Source organism: Schistocerca piceifrons, chromosome 1 (genome assembly GCF_021461385.2).
Source record: "Schistocerca piceifrons isolate TAMUIC-IGC-003096 chromosome 1, iqSchPice1.1, whole genome shotgun sequence".
Lineage (NCBI taxonomy): Eukaryota > Metazoa > Arthropoda > Insecta > Orthoptera > Acrididae > Schistocerca > Schistocerca piceifrons.
The window spans coordinates 1,047,521,378-1,047,536,860 of record NC_060138.1 but is presented as its reverse complement, the minus strand read 5'-3'; the positions used below and the strand labels follow the sequence as shown (position 1 = coordinate 1,047,536,860).

The following is a 15,483-nucleotide window of genomic DNA, read 5'->3' as shown; positions in this document are numbered from 1 at the left end:
CTGTACTAGTGCCGACATTGTGCATGCTCTGTTGCCTGTGTCTATGTTCCTGTGGTTCTGTCAGTGTGATCATGTGATGTATCTGACCCCAGGAATGTGTCAATAAAGTTTCCCCTTCCTGGGACAATGAATTCACGGTGTTCTTATTTCAATTTCCAGGAGTGTATTAGCGTGTAATCTTGCACTCCGACCATTTCTTCCCAGTACAAACACAAAAGTAAGCGGAGCGTTTGGCGAACACGTCCGCATGCCATGTCACGCCAAGGTTCGACGCCACTCCACGTCACGCCAAGATTCAAGTGCGGCAAGGCGTCGTATGCCGGTGGGACTAACTGAGGACGTTGCTGTTGCTGTAACTGAAGATATAACACTTGCGACGGGTAGTGCTAGTGCTGGTGCTGGTGTGGTGACACGGGAATTGTCTATGACATGGACAACAGTACGGAATGCTGTGCAGTCTGTTATAGACTGGTACCCGTACGAGATTCAGACTGTGCAGCATCTGGAATTTCATGATCCATAGCAATGTTCTGCATTTGCTCTTCGATTTTTGGCGCGGATCAAATTTGATGACATGCCGTCGGGAAATGTTCTGTAGAACGACGAGGCATATTTTACACTACGGGGTGCAGTGTGTGTGACGTGTGGCTTGGTCCTCCCGTCGGGTAGACTGTTCGCTGGGTGTAAGTCTTTCGATTTGGCGCCACTTCGGTGAGTTGCGTGTCGATAGGGATGATATGATGATGATTAGGACAACACCCAGTCCCTGAACGGAGAAAATCTCCGACACAGCCGGGAATCGAACCCGGGCCCTTAGGACTGACATCCTGTCGCGCTGACCACTCAGCTACCGGGGGCGGACACAGGGTGCAGTGAATACACAGCACTGCCGGATTTTTGGACTGTTAAACCACGCGTTGAGCACGAGGAACAACTGCGCTCGCTTTGTTTGACTAGGTGGTGTGGATTAACAAGCATCTTTATTCTCGGTCCGTTCTTCTATGAAGAGAGTACATCCAGAACGGCTGTCAGGGTATCGTGACGCCTGCACATTATCGGGACCTCCTTGGACAGCATGTGATTCCTGCTTTGGAGGAGAGCTATTGTGTGGAAACCACTGTTTACATGCCAGATGGGGTAACATCTCGTGTCGGTCGCCGAGTGAAAAACCTGTTTAAGGCGAGCTGTCACGAACGTGTTACCTCCAGAGATTTTCCAGATGCACGTCTTGCAATATCACGTTAGCTGATTCCATGTGACTTTTGGATCTGTGGATATCTTATAGAACGCCTTTATCATGGACACGTTCAGTCCCTAACCGATCTGAAGTCCAACACACAGAATCATGTGGCTCTGGTTCCACTGGAATTGTTGCGAGCAACTGTCGATAACGTCGTTTTACGGATGCAGCGTCTCATCGACGTGTCCGGTGCTGATATTGAACGAATTGTGAAAGCGGCGATTATTAATAAGATCAACATTATGATTTTCTCAGTTGTTTGACCTTTTCTGCCCACGTCCCATTCCTCAAGTGTTACATATGGAAATATTTCTGTACATCTTACTTGCATTCTCATCGCCAGATATGAACCTGTTAGGCAAAATTAGCACTAACTTCTTTCCAGAGTAAATCGATTCCACGTTAATACATTTGAATATATACCTAGTTTTGCTGCCATACGATAGTTACAGCCCGCACAGGACCTCTTTGAAAAGCTGCAATTTAATTATAACCATCTGGTACTTCTAGTCTGTATCAGTGGTTTGAATAACATGGTTTCATCCCTCCAGAAATGAGTTCCACCGTATCTTCCAGTTATTTTCAGCAATAGAAGTGCAGCTTAATTGTAACCATCTAGTATATCTAGTCTTTGTCAGTGGATTGAATAAAACGGTTGCATCCCCTGCGAAATGAGTTCTAGCATATCTTCCAGTTATTTACAGTAATACAAGTGCATAGCGGTGTATGGAGGGGTAGGGGGCTGGTGAACGTTTTATAATCAGTTTTTAGCGGTATCCACGTACCATCACCGTGAGAAGGGTTCCCCGGCTCGCTCTAATCCCGGAATAAACTTGCTTCGCATGCAGCGCCTGCGAGAATTGCGCGCGCGAAATAATTCCAGCTTACCACTCGGCCCCGGCTCCTCCTCAGCCCAGGAGGTATTTGTCCGGCAGCGCAGGGCGCCCCCGCTAAGTCGGCCCTAAACCAAAGTTAGGCGGCGGCCACAGTGCAGCGCCACTTGCCGCCGCTTTTATTGCGGCGAGACGGCCAGGGCAAGTTCGCCAGCATAAATACTTGCAGCCCATTCGGGGCCGCCAAACTCGCTGTTCCACTTGACTGCTCCGAAAAATAACTCCGCCGCCAGCTTCCGGTCCACAGAAACGAATTCTTAGGCGTTTAATGTCCGCTGGAGAGAAACGCTGCGTCCCATTTCGCTATATGTCGATATAAGAAGTAATAATACTATGTAAACAATTGTTAACTCAGTAGAGGAAGATTTCGTATAAGCCTCTTACATCATAACCATAAAAAAGAAATTTAAAAGAAATCATGAACTGATAAAAGAATACTACCATTTCTCATCGCGAAGACACTTCATTAATATCCAGAATTAATTTAAAGCGTTGGATGTGTTTCTGGAGAAGCGCCATCGTGTGTAACAATCGTCAGCTGAGAAAAGGAAATAGATTCTGTGAAATGTCGCATTTGTTAGGAGAAACAGAAAACAATTTAACTAGTTTTCCACACTTCGTACTTGTATTCAGAAAATGAAGAAGGTATTCTTACACTACACAATTACGGTACCCACCTCATCATTGTAAAAAGTAATGGAACAATTGAGAAAACATATTTATTAGTAAAGCTCTAAGCGCAATATCAGGGAACAGACTGTCTATAAGTGCCAATAAGAAAGTTTTTGTAAGTGCCACTAATACAGAGGTATTACGCTGTAATGTGATAGGACGGGCTAATAGTAACTTCAGACTTTTCTCAGACGATGCAGTTATCTCTAATGACCTAATGTCTGAGAGAAATTGCGCAAATATTCCGTCAGACCTTGATAAGATTTCGAAGGGTTGCTATCTTGCTTGAAATGTCCAGAGATGTGAAACCATGAACAATTTCTAGGGCTATGAAATGGAACGATCACGTAGGCTCACCACCACCACATGTCCATAGCGTTAGAGAACCTAGATACAGAATATTACATTCTTGCACGTTACTCATATAGAACTAATTAGTGAAGAAAAGTTCAAAAACATTGAAACAGGAAGATTCTGTAGATATAAGCACACAGAAACGTCTGCCTGTTAGTTAAAGCAGAAAAAAACTTTACGTTTAATTGATGAAGATCCTCATTAAGAAATTTTGAACTCCTTATAAGGCAAATAGTTTTCTTCCTGTACTTTGTCAGACAACAACAAACAGATAATAGTCGATGGTGACATCAGAGGAGATCGTCTAAATTATTCTGACAGGCGTTATCATCCCGAAGTCTGATTTGACTCCTACAGTTTGATCTCAGTAATTATCGTTCCAGCAAAGGTCGATAAATGCAGTAGAACTCTCATTCATAATTATTTTGCTTCCAAGAATTTCATTGCAATGAACTAGCTGTATACCTAGCGACAAATGCTCTCTCTGGTTGTCATGCACGATTTGTTAGGATAAATAAGATCGTACCTAACAGTATAGGTTCCCCTCAGTGGAAATCAGAGTAATAGAGTCTCCAGGACAAACATATTTGTAAATAGTTTACAAAACATGACCTTGGATGGAATTTATAGTGAACCACATGCTGACATAAAATAAATCTGTTCTATGATAAATTCACATCACGGCTTGATAATAGCTTTTCTCATAAACAGAAAGGAAATTCAACAGACATGTAAGAACTCGTAAATTACTTGAGGGACAGTGACAAGAAAAGGGAAATATATCTGTTAGCAAGTACAAGAAAACAGCTTACAGTAACTGCACCCCACATAAACTACTCAAAATCAGTTAGAGAAGTATTAAAAAACCGAGGAACATGTGTGTTATATCTAAATCAGTAATCGTGACAATGTAATTCTGTATGGAATATAGCGAAACGAGAGACAGAACGAAGGTCACAGAGCAGAATGACATCGCTACTGATTTGAATGGAGGGGGTATAAATGATGAAACAGAGATATCAGGTAAATTTAATAATAATTTCTTAAATTTAGTGGGATATATAGAGACAAGTGGATAAAGAGAAAAATGAAAGCAGTATGTTGAAAAAGCAACCCATATGAAATTCAGTCACACAGGTGCCTTACCAACTTCTCCTTCTAAAATTAAAGAAAGAATAATCTCTCAAAAATAAAAGATCGTCTGCATTTTATGTTATTCCCAACCGTACATTGGAGACTAGTTTCCATATAATAACGAATGTCTTGTCTGAAATATGTTATGCATAACTTACTAAGGGCATTTTTCCAGAGAGAGTAAAATAAGCTATTGCTAAATCCCTCTATAAAAATATGAGTGTAAATAGCGATGCATTTCACTGTTGACATTATTTTTTAAATTTCTGAGAGGGGCCTGAGCAACGATAATATCTTTAGCTGGACGTAAGACGAGTTGCTCAACTGATAACAGCATTTACAGGTTCACTCAGTTGCACTGGTATTAAAAACAAAACAGCACAATTCGGTATTTTCTGTGACCTATCTTATTTGCTGAATTTCACTCACAGTATCCTCTTAGATAATATGAGTTGTTGTGTAATTGTTGGTAGAGCCAACCAATGCATAATGTGATATCTAACTAAAAGAATCAAGGTTGGTGGACTTAATAGTTTAACCAATGTAACCAAGGGAAATTTCCTGACAGGGGAGTAATCACGTGTGGGGTTTCACAAAAGTAATTTCTAGGTGTGCAGTTGTGTCTCATATATGTAAACGACCCTCCATCTACTGTACAACAAGCCAATACAAACGAACACAGAGCAACAGAAGAAAAGCAAGTAATGTTCTTGAAAGGGTATTTGAGGAGCTTACTGCAAACAGTCTCACTCTCAATTTAAAAAATAAAAGACACAACACGATCAGTCCTGCACATGTTAAGGTACTAAACCAGTGACAGGTGTAACAGGAGAAAGTAATGACTATGGTGACGACATCAAAAATTTTAGGTGTCCTCACTGATGACATTTAGGCTGTATTGTAGGCAAGTCACATTAACTATAAATCTTGGAGCTACATAAGTAAATACGTTTCGCGAATTTTCATTCAGTAATTTATGGAATAGTGCTATGGGGTAATTCATCTTCAAGAAAGAAAGTTGTATTGCTCAAAAATATGCTGTAAGAATAATATATGGTATTTACCCACGATCATCTTCCAAACATTTATTCAAGGAATTAGACATTTTGCATACTGTGTCATGATATGTGTATTGCAACAAAATTTGTTTTAAATAAGGCATTACGGTTCAAAAGGATAGTGGTTTACATTGCAATACCAGGAGAAAGAATGCTGTTAATTATTCCTCCTTAATAATGTCTCTAGCACAAAAAAATGTGGTAAATGCTGCCACTCAATTTTTACACCATTTATCGAGTGGTGATAAACGTTTGTCCTAAACACTTTGTAGTAGTTTTTGTAAATAGCACAAAAATATTTTGCAATGTGGAAACAAAATACTAATTTTTATAAAGAAAGTAATGTAATAAATAAAGATTTTATTGCGAGTGCCACACAAAACGAAAAAAGAGCAAAGGAAATCTGACTCCACAAAACCCTTTGGAGACAACAACAGCCACATCCTTCGGTTTGTTTATATTTTGTAAAGTATGTGGGAGTCACCATCGGTGGAAAAGTGCCTGTTTCACTTGATATTTAACGATACTGCAAAGCATAAATTATGTTCTCCAGAGCAGGACTTGCGACAATAATGAAAACAGTGAGTAATACCATCAAATTATTCTTACAATCCCACGTACAGTGCTCATTGTTTCGTCTGTATACTTGCCAGAGATGCACAACCCCCACAATATTCCAAAATAAATTGTATGATCTGATGATGAATCGCCAGGCGATTCGAAACCGGTCATGAATAAATAAAAATAGAAGAAAAAACGGCGATTGGTTGCAGTAATTCCTGAAACATTTAAGTGTTGTATAGTGTATTAAAGCTATTCGATATACGTTATAAATCCTTCAGTTACAAAAATTATTGGCAAGTAAAATTCTATATTTTTTAAAACTAGTTATATAACGAGTGGGCAGTTAAGCAATACTTCATCAGTCGTGCACAGAAAGGTATCGTCTAATGGATCATGTGATATTAGGAAATTAGCTGTGTTTTATTAACGTCTTAACAATTTTCACTGTCTTGAAAATTAAAATTTGTGTAGAGTTGTAGTAGCTATAAAAACGTATTTAACTTGTAACCGGTTTTTGACAGTATTTCTGCTTTATTTGATTTTACTTACGCATTATACTAACCAACAAAATTTTACTTTTTTCTATAACTGGCTTAATAGCTGATCTTCATGTTTTGTGGTGTTCTCATAACGAAAACGTTAATGAAAATGCAAGAACAGCTTTCGATTTGAAGTTATGGTAACTTTACGTTACTTCCTGTATAAGTTACGCGCATATTTACCTAGGTACTATCTTTCAGAGGAAGGTCATTGAAGGCGCAGCCGCTTTGCTTGGCGTTTGTAATTTTCTACTGGTGATTCCCTGATTAGTGTTCAGCTGTAATCGGCTGACATTGATGCACTCCACTTTCGCTGGTATCTCATTTACATGTCCGAAATTTGCTGATGGAAGTGTTCTCCCTCCTCATCGGTTACAGCAGCCTTGTTGTCAGGAAAGAAGTCCAAATGCCAATCTAGGAAATGTAACTTCAAGGAAATGTTGCACCCGAGTCTATTGTACCAGTGCAGAAGATTTGCCTCAATATCCCTATAGTTTTCTGTCCTTTTATTTCCTAGAAAGTTTTTGCCACTTTAACAAAAGCATCCCAAATTAGCTTTCAATCATCTGTCAGGATGGTATTGAAATGCTCATCTTTGTACAGTTTGCGTGTCTGAAATCCTTTCTTCCATTTTCGCTTCACTAAGACATGGAAATTTCTCCCACAAATAGAAAAATGCTTCCACAGTTTTATCCATGGCCACAATGAAGCTTCTCATTAGACCGAATTTTATATGAAGAACAGAGAGAATCATGTTCTTCGATACGACAAGTGGTTTGTTCATAACATTGTGAGATCCTGGTTCAGAGATGCTACTGCATTATGACTACTTTTTGCCATCGATTTCGATTGAGTATGCATCTTACACGAAAGAAACGTATGATAATATGAAACAATTGTTATTGCGACTGAATTATGACAAGTTCAAATGCAGATTTCCAGAGATCTGAAAGTCACAGGCAAGTTACCAGGGCTGCAACAAGGTTACATGGGAGTAGGCCAGTCTTTCTTCTTATAATGAAGTGCTTTGGTGCGCTGTCTCAGAGGCACAGTTACCAACAGAATTTAGTGTAGCCGTGTTGTATTCCTGCAAATACGTCTGTGACTTTGAGATCCCCGGAAATCTGCCATTTAAATTTGTCAGAGTTTAGTTTCAATAACTGTTTCATATTACCATATGTTTCTTTCGTGTGAGGTGCATACTCAGTCGGAACGTATGGCAACACGTTGGCATTATGCAGTAGAACACATTTGAGACTTACTTTGGAGGAGTCGATGAACAGCCTCCACTGATCACTTTTATAGTCCATGCCCATTGCTGCCATTAATCACTATGAATCACAAAAAAATATCAAGTTCTTTTCATTTTCGAAAAATGTAATGAATGGCATATGGCGGTTACGGAAGGCAGTCACATTTACCGTCTTATCAAGACAATTCCACTCTCGTAGGCTTAAAGCTAGCTTTCGGCAATTCCAAATCTCTCACTAGGTCATTAAGTTCACACTATGTTATTTTGTGGATCTCTGTACATTCATCGTTACACGCAATACCAGGATCTTTCGAAGAACTGGGTTTTGGAGGTGATGGTGCAGTACTAGTTTCACTACTGCCCTCGCCAATATCACAATCAGGCCTTCTCCGTGAGGCACTGGTCATATGGCCGACGGAATCTTAGGATATGTCAAGGAAGACATTTTCTTCTTGCAAATAGCTGTGTGCGTGAGGCACTGGTCACATGGCCGACGGAATCTTAGGATATGTCAAGGAAGACATTTTCTTCTTGCAAATAGCTATGTGCGTGAGGCACTGGTCACATGGCCGACGGAATCTTAGGATATGTCAACGAAGACATTTTCTTCTTGCAAATAGCTGTGTTAATGGAGCTATGTTAGAAAAGTAATAATCATTCACAACCTTTTATTGTTCTCGGCAGATTACGGGTATAGTAAAGCTTATGGAAGTTCTTTTACGGTTCCACCACGAACGAAGACTCGAGAAACAAGACATGCAACGTACATTAAGTGTCCAGGGCTTGTCCTGGTCCCTGATTTCACAGCCAATATACACTCCTGGAAATTGAAATAAGAACACCGTGAATTCATTGTCCCAGGAGGGGGAAACTTTATTGACACATTCCTGGGGTCAGATACATCACATGATCACACTGACAGAACCACAGGCACATAGACACAGGCAACAGAGCATGCACAATGTCGGCACTAGTACAGTGTATATCCACCTTTCGCAGCAATGCAGGCTGCTATTCTCCCATGGAGACGATCGTAGAGATGCTGGATGTAGTCCTGTGGAACGGCTTGCCATGCCATTTCCACCTGGCGCCTCAGTTGGACCAGCGTTCGTGCTGGACGTGCAGACCGCGTGAGACGACGCTTCATCCAGTCCCAAACATGCTCAATGGGGGACAGATCCGGAGATCTTGCTGGCCAGGGTAGTTGACTTACACCTTCTAGACCACGTTGGGTGGCACGGGATACATGCGGACGTGCATTGTCCTGTTGGAACAGCAAGTTCCCTTGCCGGTCTAGGAATGGTAGAACGATGGGTTCAATGACGGTTTGGATGTACCGTGCACTATTCAGTGTCCCCTCGACGATCACCAGTGGTGTACGGCTAGTGTAGGAGATCGCTCCCCACTCCATGATGCCGGGTGTTGGCCCTGTGTGCCTCGGTCGTATGAAGTCCTGATTGTGGCGCTCACCTGCACGGCGCCAAACACGCATACGACCATCATTGGCACCAAGGCAGAAGCGACTCTCATCGCTGAAGACGACACGTCTCCATTCGTCCCTCCATTCACGCCTGTCGCGACACCACTGGAGGCGGGCTGCACGATGTTGGGGCGTGAGCGGAAGACGGCCTAACGGTGTGCGGGACCGTAGCCCGGCTTCATGGAGACGGTTGCGAATGGTCCTCGACGATACCCCAGGAGCAACAGTGTCCCTAATTTGCTGGGAAGTGGCGGTGCGGTCCCCTACGGCACTGCGTAGGATCCTACGGTCTTGGCGTGCATCCGTACGTCGCTGCGGTCCGGTCCCAGGTCGACGGGCACGTGACCCTTCCGCCGACCACTGGCGACAACATCGATGTACTGTGGAGACCTCACGCCCCACGTGTTGAGCAATTCGTCGGTACGTCCACCCGGCCTCCCGCATGCCCACTATACGCCCTCGCTCAAAGTCCGTCAACTGCACATACGGTTCACGTCCACGCTGTCGCGGCATGCTACCAGTGTTAAAGACTGCGATGGAGCTCCGTATGCCACGGCAAACTGGCTGACACTGACGGCAGCGGTGCACAAATGCTGCGCAGCTAGCGCCATTCGACGGCCAACACCGCGGTTCCTGGTGTGTCCGCTGTGCCGTGCGTGTGATCATTGCTTGTACAGCCCTCTCGCAGTGTCCGGAGCAGGTATGGTGGGTCTGACACACCGGTGTCAATGTGTTCTTTTTTCCATTTCCAGGAGTGTACAACACGCCCGCCTTCCTAATATATGGCGTCATTGGCACCCTTTGCGATTTCAGTGTAGCCTGTCCGTAAGAGTAGCAAAAATTGTCAGAACTGTTTACGCATTTGCAAGGCATATTAAACCCCAGGAATTACAATGATCACACGCAGTGATCACACGTCGTTGACACGTTTTTCCAGCACAAGAACATAGCTTGTAACTGTTGGAAACTAGGCTTAAATGAAACATGCGCTACTCTTACCTTCCTCTTCTCCTGCCCCTTGTTGCTACGGGCCCAGACTAAAAATAATGACCAAAACACACACAGCTATTGTTGCCTGAAACTTCATCACTCTTTCTACGAACACCGAGATTTCGAAGCCTAGATAGGAACGGATTGACAATGAATGCTAGTAAAATATAATTAAATGAATCCCCCTTCAAATTGGGAACGATGCCTAATTAGAGTTTCTCAAGGTCGTTTTCGTTATCAGCGTGGTCGACATCGTTCACAAACATTTAGTTCATCCTTACTGCAGTTTTACTGCTGGCTATTGTTACTGGTGTGCGGTAGAGTAATAGTGTAACACATTGACGTCCACAACAGTATTGATATGATTTTTTAGATTGCAGTGCTTTTAAATTTCAGCAAAAGATTTGATCCTAAGTACATGTCGATGTTGTCCCTTCGAACATGTACTCATTTTGGAAAAACTTACATTTCCGGAGTAATTTTTGTAATTTTGGAAAAAGACGTCAGCAGATAAAATGTGAATACCATCGTTTAAAAATGGAATCAGAAAATATATTTAGTGTCTATTACAGGACTAGCTAGAGGCGAGAGTGTGAGTAGTTTTCAAGGTACCTACAAATTATCCTTGAAACATAAAACATACATTTCTTGGCTTCCAACATGCTATCAGTGAAGTTAAGGAAGAGTCACATAAAACGCATATGCGTGTACGGAATATCGGATTAGGTAACCGATTTATAAACGATTTTACTGAAAACTACCTAGTGAATAGAGTTCGATGTGTTGTTCCTAGGAACGGAGGCATCGACAGCCGCCAACGACTACCGTGTATTTCAAGATATTGTGAAAAGGCTGTTCTTATTCACAGTGTATAAAAATGACCAGCAGCACTATGGGGCTGTTCACAGAGGACTCAGTTGTGTTTAGGTAGTTAGAAACGTTTTACGAAGCGGTAGGTATAATATTTATATACTGCTACTTAGGATTTAATACAAGTTAATATGTAACGTAATGTGCCTAAACAGGAGAAGGGATCCGAAATAGTGTGACATGCTCGCCAACCAATGACTGGAATCAGTCACAACCTTTATCTGTTTGTATAACGACCACAAAAATTTCCATGTAGAGAAGGCAGATGGTAGACACCGAATTAACTGAACAATCCTAAGAACGGACCCACGAAACAGGTCGCTTATAATGTCCTAATTCGACCAATTCTTTGGCAGTGTTCTTTGGTCTCGAAAGATGACTAAGTTGTATTAACGAAAGAGACAGAGCACATCAAATAAGAGACGCACGATGTAGTCAGAGTGAGAAAGTCTCCAAATTGCAGCAGTACACGTTACAAGCAAAAGACTATGCCCAACAAAGAGCCATTAGCTGTCCTCACATGAAATGTGAAAGCTGATGTGGTTCTTGAGCTGTGTGAGTTTTTTAACGTCAGTTCCTTTTGACTGACTTTGAGTAAGCATCACCGAGAGTGAAACACGTTTCAAGTTCTGCGATATTCCAACAATGTGCAATGCATCGTTTTACCATTAAGAGGTATGAACGCCCTCTATGTCAAAAGCAGCACTTGGGAGACGCCTTATTGGATTTCATTGTTTCCAGTTGAAGATCTTATTTCATGTATATCTACATACATACCCAGTAACCTATCGTATGGTGGAGCGTACTTTGTGGTTGTTATGGTACACTATATTTACGACGTAGTAAATGGTAGGATTACCGGCAGTATTGCTAGAATAGGCAGAAGAAAGGAAAATAAATGAATGTTTAAGAAATAAGATGGAGAAGGCAACTTTTTTAATTTGTTTGTTTGTTTGATTGTATGTTTTGCACGTATTTAGAGCCGCACACCATTTTGTGTTAGCGCATTGTGTATTTTTTATTTTTATGGTATATAAATTGCATTCTATAAGTAACAAATATTAGTTGATCATGTAATTTCTGCTCTTTTGTGTTACCAAAACAATTATTTTTGATGCAAGTACAGTTTATGTACACAAACGTAAGACATATGTATTGTTGTTATTTTGTTCTCAATAGAACGTTCTTCACCATGATCAAAGGCAAGAGTTTCCTGTTGTTACTGATAAATGTGAAAGTTGTTTATGAAAGACAGAATCATGTTTTATAAGACTTCGACGAAGAAGCTACGTTAGATATATTTTTTTGCGTCTTTTTCTTCATTTTTCCTTTTTGTTGACGAAATTGCGTTTCTACCTTGGTACAATGAATCTGTATTGTTTTCTTTACTTTTCATACAACATTCTTCTGTTCAAAGTTACAAATTAACAATTTTCGAATAAAACCTCAACTAAACATTGAAAATTTCAGTTTTGCTACAAGTACTGTTCATTCCGGAATAATGGACAGGAGGATACATATGTAGAACAAAAAACATTCCATAGGTTACACGGTCCTTTATGCGAGGGTTGGAACTTAAATAGTGGCAACTATTTATTCACAACCGATACAAAAGAGTTACATGTTTGTACCTGTTACTATCCGTCAAAGCAATCACCAGCGTTGTGTAGAACTCGTTGCCAGCGATGTGGAAGGCGTAGTATAACGTTAGCAGAGCCTGATCTGTTGGTGATGCGAATGGAGGGGTCTACTGCCTGTCGAATCTCTAGAACAGTTGCCGGCCGGTGTGGTCGTGCGGTTCTAGGCGCTTCAGTCTGGAACAGCGTGACCGCTACGGTCGCAGGTTCGAATCCTGCCTCGGGCATGAATGTGTGTGATGTCCTTAGGTTAGATAGGTTTAAGTAGTTCTAAGTTCTAGGGGACTGATGACCACAGATGCTAAGTCCCATAGTGCTCAGAGCCATTTGAACCATTTTTGAACAGTTCTGAAGCGAATGCCACGAAGTGATTCCTTAATCTTCAGAATCAAATCAAAGTCACAAGGACTTAAGTCCGGGGAGTATGGTGGCTGGTACAGTACTTCCCAGTCCCATCGACCGAACAGAACAGCCACAGCTTTGCACTGTATGCACCCGCGCATTGTCGTGCAAAATGATGGGTGGGTTGCGCAGGAACTGCTGGTCGTAGATGACGCTCCCAAAACGAACATTAATCTTGATCATTGACGGTCTGCCGTGGAGGAACGTAATGCGTTAGGATTACACCATCACAGTCGTGCACGAGAATTACCATAACTTTCACCATACTTGGGCTCCGACGCACATCCGACTTTCGCGACGACCCATGAAGACACCACTCGTTGGAGTGGCGTTTCAGTTTTGGATCGTACGATGTTGCCACGTCTCATCCAGTGCTACGATACGGCGTAATAAAGCCTCCCCTTCGCGCTCACAGAGCTCCAAGTGCGTCTGAGCAGCGTCGTAATGCATCCATTTCTGCATTTCCGTCAAGTCATGTGGAACTCATCGTGGTGCAAGTTTTCGCATGCCTGGGCGTTACTTCGGGATGCGAAGCACAGTCGTATGCGCTAAACCGGTTTCGTGGGCGAGTTCACGAATCGTATGGCGTCGATCACTGTCCACTAACGCACCAACAGTATGCACTTCTTCACAGAAGCTAGGACGACATGCCCGATGCATGTCTGCCACAGTTTGCCGACCTTCGTTGAAGGCTTTTACCCAAGGTCCCACTGTTCTGTACGGCAATGCCTATACCCCGCACTCCTCTTGAAGACGTTGATGACACTGCTGTGCTGCACGACCTCTCGCGCATTCAATCTTGAGCAGAATCCGTTGTTCCTGCTTCGAAAACATAGTGGCGCCGTTACGTTAGACAGCTCGCTCACAGGTGACTGTGTTTCCCTCGTTTGTGTGCACGCCGGTGACGTGGGACGGGTGAGTCCATTTGCTTGGAAGTAAGGCAGGTATGTCAGCCAACGGCATTGCCACAGTGGTAACACCGGTTCCCGTCAGATCACCGAAGTTAAGCGCTGTCGGGCTGGGATAGCACTTCGATGGGTGACCATTCTGCCTGTCGAGCGCTGTTGGCAAGCTGGATTCACTCAGCTCTTGTGAAGCAAACTGAGGAGCTACTTGCTTGAGAAGTAGCGGTTCCGGTCTCGGAAACTGACGTACGGCCGGGTGAGCGGTGAACTGACCACATGCCCCTACATATCCGCATCCAGTGACGCCTGTGGTCTGAGGATGACACGGTGGCCGGTCGGTACCTTTGGGCCTTCATGGTCTGTCCGGGAGGAGTTAAGTTTTTTTTTTTTTTAAGTTAAGGCAGGTATGTCAACAACTTGTGCTATCAGCGACAATAGTAGATGCCATTGTCCGGTTTTTGGAGGGATGTAGCAAAGCACAGGTCGCATATGTAAGGAAAGCGATCGTTATGAGGTAATGTCCGGTAGGTATGCAACACACCGAATGTACTGCCGAGCGGTTCTAGGCGCTACAGTCTGGAACCGCACAACCGCTACGGTGAATCTTGCCTCGGTCATGGATGTGTGTGATGTCCTCAGGTTGGTTAGGTTTAAGTAGTTCTAAGTTTTAGGGGACTGATGACCTCCGAAGTTAAGTCCCATAGTGCTCAGAGCCATTTGAACCATTTTGAACACCCAATGTACAAGTAATGCAGGTACTATCTTCACTGACCAAAGCTATCAGGAAAACTACGATAACCTAAAGTAGTCTGACAAATCCAAGCAAAGTTTATTCACTCCTTCAGGAGATCGTAAGATAAAAGCCATTATCGTGTGTTACAGTTCAGTGCAGTGTAGCGTATGAAACTGCTTGTCTGCGAAGTAATGTGTAGCTCTATCGCGCCTTGCTTTATCTAAAGAACATATTTTTACATCCGCGTTTTCTAAGTTTTCTGGGTATTTCTTAATAATTTAATAGTGCTTTTTGTAACATCCGATGTCATACAGATATAAGTGCACTCCCTCAGGGGCGAGTTTGTTCGATTTTGTAAATATGCCAAGGAACGAGAGCCAACAAAAGGCACTACTGCTTTATAAATCACTTCTTCATTCGATCGCCGTTTATTCATCTAAAAAACGTTGTGAACTTTGGGATAGATAGTTCCTTTATAAACATTGTTAAAGATTGTGTGGATGCATGCAAGTGCGTGCACGTGTGTGGACGCACACACACACACACACACACACACACACACACACACACACACACACACTTACTGAAGTACAGAGATTATGACAGAAATATTACAAATATCGCAGAACATAAATGATTCTTTCCTTTACCCATAAGAGCTCGCACTACCTTCAGCAGAATATTTTGCACTCCTTCTTGTTTCAAGTCTAATAAATAGAAACAGTGATTGAGTAAGAATGACACTAGGGTTTTACCAGAA

General features: G+C 42.5%; 1 pseudogene; it reads left to right on the top strand.

The window, feature by feature from the left end:
* The first annotated feature begins 14,037 nt into the window (after positions 1-14,037).
* LOC124727183 lies at positions 14,038-14,155 on the top strand (annotated as a pseudogene).
* Positions 14,156-15,483: the final 1,328 nt, after the last annotated feature.